Source organism: Porites lutea, chromosome 3 (assembly GCF_958299795.1).
Source record: "Porites lutea chromosome 3, jaPorLute2.1, whole genome shotgun sequence".
NCBI classification, from domain to species: Eukaryota; Metazoa; Cnidaria; class Anthozoa; order Scleractinia; family Poritidae; genus Porites; species Porites lutea.
In genome coordinates this window covers 35939729-35947611 of record NC_133203.1, presented here as the reverse complement: position 1 = coordinate 35947611, position 7883 = coordinate 35939729, and the positions used below count along the sequence as shown (strand labels likewise).

The 7883-nt window shown below is 37.4% G+C and overlaps 1 long non-coding RNA gene across 1 annotated transcript; it reads right to left on the bottom strand.

Moving 5' to 3' along the window:
- Nucleotides 1–1285: 1285 nt before the first annotated feature.
- LOC140931028 (uncharacterized) lies at nucleotides 1286–2894 on the bottom strand. Its single transcript, XR_012164917.1, has 3 exons — nucleotides 2720–2894; nucleotides 2346–2495; nucleotides 1286–1973 (listed from the first exon to the last, which is right to left on the bottom strand). It is a non-coding gene; the product is annotated as an uncharacterized lncRNA (long non-coding RNA).
- Nucleotides 2895–7883: the final 4989 nt, after the last annotated feature.

Sequence of the window (7883 nt, the reverse complement as noted above, 5' to 3'; positions counted from 1 at the left end):
TGACTCCTGGGTTCAAACCTTTCACATATTGTGCATTTTGTTCACCCAAATTGTAAATGGTAACGTTTTACGTCAGGGCCTCCTATTCCGAGACTTCTTGTGATATTTTTTTTTTTGTCGGAGCCACCGACCGAATATCAGGAAACGCATTCGACGCTAAACGAAAAAAAAGGGGGGATGGCCTTACCCGAAATAACCAGCTGCAGCAAGTAATATGATAAACCTTGAGAAGAATGTGATGGTGATTGAAACGGGGCAATGGAAAATCAAAACTTGCGTGAAATAACACTGTGAAGTTTGGTAAATGTGCAAACGTTGGTTAAAGTGGTCGTAAAGATAGTTCTTTGATCATATTTTGCTTAAATTTACGCCTCTAGTAACCATAAATTTACACAGTAACTTTGCTATGCCAGAAAATATCAAGCAAACATTCATTTTTGTCGTTCGATTTTTACACAGAGAACAAAATGGCGGCAAATTTGAATCTAAACACCAAATTTACTATGGGGAGCAAAAGTGAAACAAAATATCTGTAAACTTGATATTTACTCCACATTTACGCCACCCTTGCAGAAAAGTAAACTTTCACTTTCGAACAAAATTTGCACCAAGAACAAATAAGTAGCAACATTAGTACCCTAAATTTACAATAGATTTGCTCAACTAGCAAACTTAGGCAAATCCGTTTTTTCGTCCAGTGAAAGAAGCAAAATACAACCACAAAAGAAAAAAAAAACTAAACTAAAAAAGAAACCAAACATATAACTACACTGTAAAAACTGACCAGTTATAGTGACCTCAAAAAAATGGTTAAGGTTTGAATCCCAGGTAACCGTATTTTATTAGGTTACAGTAACCAAAAAAATATAGTTCAGGTTAACCATTTTTTATTCCCGTTGAAATAACTTTTCTTTATGGGTTATATTAACCCTTAAAAATGGTTGTTTCTACCGCAGCCCACACCACTTCTTATGACTTGTTTGTCATAACCTCTACTTTTTGGTTAAACTAACTTTAAATTTTTAGTTGTTATAACCGAAATAAAAAGATAAATACGTTTCAACCCATACAGATAAGTTATAATAACCATTTTTTCTGGTCATGGTAAACCAGTTTTTTGGGTACTAGCGATGAATCTGTGGTAACCCATTTAAAATAGTCAAGAGGTGGTAGCTTTAACCATTCCATATAGGTTAGAAGAAAATGGTCGTTTTAACTGATAATAATGAATTTCATTAACCTCACAATAATAGTCTTCAGCAACATTTTTAATGGTTATGTAAACCGTTCTCTACAAGCAACATGTTGACCACTAACTTCATAAAAAAGATAATCATACAACATTGCAAGTAAAAAATGCTTATGTTTCTTAATACAAGTATTTAAAGCAGAACAAGGAATGATTAAACAATCAGCCCTGCTTCCTAAACTATAGCAAATTTAAACTGGAATACTGCATGTCTCTCACAAGACTGCAAAACAAGACTTTGTACACTTGCATATCATTGTAAAACAGAAACATCCTTAAGCAGAAAAAATTCAAGTAACTCCAGGATCAATAGTGATACAGTATTTAGGTTAAATTAAACCCTTAAGGTATAAGTGCCTTTCCTGCCAAAACTGCTTTGTCAAATACATAGGGAATTAAGAATTTCGTGAGATTCAATGATATAATAATTGTAAGATCTTGCCAGTGAAGAGTCAACTCCTCACCCACTGTACATGTAGCTTTCTTTCTTTGGCTAATGATTGAAGTGGAGCATATGATCTAAAAGTACCAGTGCCCTTCATTGTTCTACAAGCCACGTTTTTCTACTAGAAAGCAAAAAAAGATCCTATTCCAAGCAGTGGCTCGTTGAGGGTAACTCATCCGCCGGATCAGGACTTGTCTTGCTTGTAATGAAAATATGGGTACTCTCCGAGCTTCATTCAAAGTTGTTTATTCCCTCAGTCGTTCAAATTTGGTGATATTTCTGAAATAAACGAAAATATTTCGTTTTTAAGTTCACTGATTAACGCACGAAAAATCACAGTCTTTCAGCGATACGCCTGTGGGGAACACGCACGCACGCGTGTGCGTGGTGATCGTGAGCAACGCGCGACTCAAAGCTACATTTAAAAAAAAAGCTTGGTAATAGCGTATGATAGCTCTGTAACAGCAGTACAATATTGCAATTAAGATGGTCATCCGAAGACCGGAAAATCTATGCAACTGTACTGAACATTTAGAAAACTTTAAAGGGCCACGCGAGTGCGTGGGGTTGTCTCAAAACGCGTCTATTTATTTGCAAAAAGATAATTTTAAAAACGATTTAGAGTTCTGTTTAAAAATAAGCAATACATACCGGTCATGCTGTTTCAGTGAAGGTCGGTGAAGCAAGTCTTCGAGATTTTGCCTGTGTTCATTTGTCTTTAGTCGACGGGGCAGATATTTTGCTTATCTATTTCAGGCGGTCAACTGAAGTAAATTCTGTCATGATCTTCTTATCATCCTCCTTTGAATAAAAGATTTGCAAGGTATTCGTTAGCTGAGAATTTTGTAGAAGCAGTAAAGACTGAAATTCAAGTGAGTAATCTATTCTGAAGACGTTGTCTTCCGACTACCCTGTGAGCAGAGTCTCCTTCGATCTTCCTAGATAAGTCGACTTATCTAGGAAGATCGAAGGAGACTCTGCTCGCAGGGTATCTTCGGACTTGCATAAATTTGAAATCACATTACCTTTTTACTTGCCACATCTCCATTGCTGTCCGTGACTAAGAAACGAGCTCCCATTGACTTTTAACTGAAGGGCTTTATCCAGGCGAAATATAAAATGTTTCTTTTCGCAGCAATGAACCAACAGTACTGACTTCAGCTTGGCGCAAGGCGGTTAAACTGAAAAACTGAACTATGAGAGCCGAATTTGGTATTGATTTTGAAATTCCAAGTCTCTCATTGGCTAGCTAAGTAGATGAACGTCATGGTGTTAAGTAACATACTACAGTTGACAGGAAACAATGCAACATTTTCTGAAAACCCTTAGTTGTTTTTCGAGTAAACTCAGTAAACTCGCCTCACATGTTTCCAACCATGAAATAGTTTAAGCTTATAAAAAGGTTACTGAGTAAGATTTTTAATTTACTGAGAACATTTAACGCCATTTAGGGTTCGTGACGTGACGAAATAGAATTACTTTAGGTCACTTAAGACAAATACCGGAAACCCGCTGGAATTTTGTGACCGGTGAAAAACACGAAAGTATTTTTTGAAAATACGCGAGGGTAGCTGTTGGCTTTTCGAGGTGCTCAGCATTGATTTGAATGACATAACCTGTACAGGACATCTTGAAGAATCATTTCACCTGGATGACGATTATTTCTCTCGGCTAGTCCGTCGAGTGAAACGTCAGAGAAGAAAATAGTCCTCGCGTCACGCGACTTCGCCTCTCGCGCGCGCGTACCAGCCCAGTCATTGAAGCAAGACTCGCGAGCTGGATGCAAGTCATTTAAAATACTTTAACTGTTGGGGAAAGTTGATTTGGCTATTCAGTCTTAACCTATCCTAAATCCCATAATAAATGATGATTATTTGTTCTTTCTTCAGCGTAAGGGAAAAGTCTGCGTTGAAGGTTGGGTACAAGGCTTTTATGATCTGTCAGTTGTAAACTCATACCCGCCGTTTGTGTAGCCATTTCCTTCTGTGGTTTTCCGTTCAGTTTAACCCCTCGGAAAAGTCAGTTTTGACCATTCAGTGTTTAACCTACTTCATAGCTCTAAACAACAGATCATTATTGGTTAGTCATGACCAACAAATAGTTAATAAAAGATTTTAACCAATCGATTTCAGGTTAGATGCACATTTTTACCATTTGCTTAACCATTTGGTTTCGTTATTTTGACTGCCATGAAAAGTTATTTTGACCAGTCGATATTCTAACGGAATTATAACCGTCACAACAACCGCTGATCATTGGTTAATCTAACCAATAACATAAAGGTTACGATTTTAACTAGTTTATTTTAGCTTAAAATTACCTTTTGCAACTGGTTATAACCTTTTAATATAGTTACCATAACTGGTCTGTTTTTACAGTGTAAAACAAAAAACAGTGAATGACCTTGCGGAATATAATCAGCTATATAGTATATAGTGATTTTGTTAGCGAGAAATTTATTGCCGATCGATCGAATTTTCCTGTCATCTAGGATGTCAATCGCCCGTGAATCTTTCTTCGCTATTAACCCGGGCGCCCCTGTTTATATAAACGCCTCAAAAATACAAAAACAAAACAGGCAGCTAATAGCCACAACCCGATAAAATTCTGAAGGCAAACTGGTCAACTCTCCGCTTTTTGGAAAAAGATTCGATAAATGTAAAGATTTATCCTTTCCTGGAAGAATTTGGAATTCTTAAATTATTTAGTCCAAATACATTGGGAGATTAACGATTTGTAAGAAAATGTTTTGGTCCCTTTTGTTAATGATCGATATCTTGTTACTGGACAGGTCGTTTTCAGTTAGCTCTATACATGCAAGTGCAAGAAAAAATAATTAGCAAATGACTCATTTTTCTGTTTACTTTTGTGACGTCAACAGTCGATGTTCACTTTGCAAACACACACCCGTTTATCACCCGTTGTGTCCGTCTTCGACCGCTAAAAATAACCCGTCTTGTTTTCTTCTTGATGCTTGCTGGGGAGCTTACATTAAGTTTTATTTAGGCTATTTGAAACATTAGTGACAAAACGCAGAGATGTCCTGCCTCTTGTTACTTGTGAAACAGACCGAGAGCGAGGCTAAATAGGGAATATTTTTTCCGGTCTACTGAATACACATATAGCGAGAAAATACATAACAATTATTCACCGAAGTGGAGGTGGCTAATATGGGTATTTACCGACGCCGCGAAGCGGCGAGGTGAATAGCCACTACCAGCCACTGACACGGGGGTGAATAATTGTTTTAGTATATAATAAAACAGTGAGATAATTGAGCACAAAAATGGTGATTTTTAACTCATGTTGCCAACGATTACAATTTTGGCGCCCGATGACCGAACGGGCGCGGTCGTCGCTTTTTCTTGGCGACATATAAAACTTTTGAAGGCGTTTGTTTAGCTCTTGCGGGGGAGTTTCTTCAAAAGGAGTTGTGAATTCTTTTTGTATTTAAAGTCATTCTGTAAAAAAGATTATCAAATTTAGTTTTAAGCTTATTTATGAACAAGTCAACTAAATAAAGAAACGCAAGACTTAAGCTTAATTTGCATTTGTAAACAAAAAACTTTTTCACCGGTTTTATGGATAAATTCAAGTCAAAAAGACAAAGCTTTAGCTGTTAAAACTTCCAAACCAAACTTCGTCACCTTCTTCATGCATCTTGGGAATAGCTTGATTGATTAGTTGTGAAATTTCTTACTTTGTTACGGCAGCAAACCGGGAAGGCATTTTTCTCGCAACTTACGCGAGTTTGGCGTCGCTCGCTCGGATTAACTGGAGGTAAGCCTTTACACATTCTGCCGGCAGAATTTCGAGCATAATAGGGCCTCAGGAGCAGAATATATGATTGGGCCATAATCCGAGCAGAATAGGCCATTTTTGGCCATTTTGCATATTCTGGGACCTGGGAACGAGTCTAAGAGGGAGCTGGGCACGAGCATCCGAGCAAAACAAGATCGCGGAACCAAACCCGCAAGTTTTTACAAGTTATTATCCATGTTAGTTTTAAGGATTAAATAATAAATGCGCATATGTTGGGTTAGCCTCACCCTGGAAGGGCGATATAATGTCTTATTTATCATGTTTGAGTATTTTGAACCCAGGAATATCGATTTTTACACAAGCATAATTCGAGCATAATAGTACTTTTGAAGCATAATCTCGAGCAGAATAGCCTTTTTTGGAGGCAATTCTTTTGAGCAGAATAGCCTTTTTTTCGAGCAGAATGTGTAAAGGCCTAACTGGAGGTGAATCAGTGAATAGTGCAGGATATTCACTGATTGAGTAGCCAATCAGAGAGCGCGAAAACACTATCCACTGTTTTAGTATATACTAATACTATATGTCTTAAAAAGATGACGCACCTTGAATCCAGAGAGTTGTCAAAGAAAAAACAGAAACAATTTAAGGAAACAAACTTTGAGATCTTTTCGTACGCAGTCGTTCTTCATGTTTGCTCTATACTGTTCCATCTGTTCGAGCGACTTGAAGCTAGTAATCAACTGTCTTGATCAATTATTAAATAAATGTAATTCACTGCGTTTCTTCATATAACTAGTGTAAATAACATCCCAGGGACAAATTGCATCGAGCTGAGATAATTAGTCAGTTCCATGGATACGGGAGCCTAGTTGTAATGTTAATATCTTCTCAACGGCTCTTTCAATTGCAATAGGTCCTCCGAGGAGCCTAGTATCTAAAAAACTCAGCGTTTGTATTACCCACTAATGTAATAGTCGACCACTATTGTAACACTAACTACTAATGTAATAAATATCAAACACTAATGTGATACTAACCATTAATGTAATAAATATCAACCACTAATGTAACAAAAAGTTAACCACCAATGTAATAATTTTTTAATCTTTAATGCAATAAAAACCTAACCACTAATGCTATTTTAGTATGCAGCTCTAACTTTTGAGTCAGACTCTGCAGGGTATGGATGGTGTCGCCATGGTGTAACCATTCAAATAAAACCTCGTCAGCATTTCTTTCACATGGTACTATTTAGTTACTATTTGCTCAGACCATTCATTTAAATGGAATGCACTGAGGCTTTCTGTTAGCTCCTTTTGTTTACTGGTTAGGACGAACTAAAGTCCACTTATGCTGGCAGAACATTCCTGAATTTATTGTCAGGGCTCAATGAGGCGGTTAAAAATAGGCGGTTTAAAAGTGGTCTACTTGTGGACGAATCTTTTGAGGAGAATTCCTTGATGGAAGTATTTTTTCCAACCGATCAACAAGGCAGACAGCTTTTTTGAAGTCTAACAGATTTTGTCGCATTTTTTAAAACGGTTGTTCACTGCATTGCTGTAGATCTTCAAAAACAATTACCGTCGTTATTCGATTAACTGCCCTGGACGCTTATTAAATTTTTGGACCTTGAGAGTGGGCACTTATTCAAGGCTGGGCGCTTATTAAATTTTTACCGTTTTCAGCAAGTGTAGCATGTTTATTTTGAAACAAAACGCGAAGATGTATATAAAAAAACAAGGTTTCCGTAAAATACGCTAAAGAAGACTCCGACTTCGGGAAAGTCTCTTATTAATACTAATTTAATTCTAATTTCAATCTCATTGCTACTCAAGTCAATAAGTGAATTCTCTGGCGCTTCCTCCTACCTCGATGTCCGAAATCGTTTGTAAGTGGGTTAGTCGCCCGAGAAGCAGGTACAGAAGGAGGGGTTTGGGTGGGGTGGGGGTGGGCGCTTATTCGAGGTGGGCGCAAATTCGAGGTTGGGCGCTTATTCGAATAAAAATGGTATGTAGGCAAAACCAAAGCATCAAACCACTGAGTGAGGACAGCCGGGCGGATCTTGACGGGGTGAACTGGATCAGTGAACACTTCCTAAGTAGAAAAACAGCAGTAAACTGATCCTCACAGCAAGAAGAGTTATAGAAGAAGATATATATAAAAAATTCAAATGGTAAAGTGTATTTGCCCGATAGTTCGGTCTCCAACACAAAGCCTCAACGGGAGCTAAAAAGAAAAATAATTTTTGTTGTTGTTGGTTTTTTAAGTTTTAAGTTTTCTTCGGTACATGATCCAATTTACGTACAAATGAAATAGAGGCAATCATGAAATGCCACCCGTAACAGCAAACGTCTGATTCAAGATGAGAATCTTTCAAAACAGAAAATGAGTAGATAAAAGATCTCAAAACAACTCTTATGGACAAAA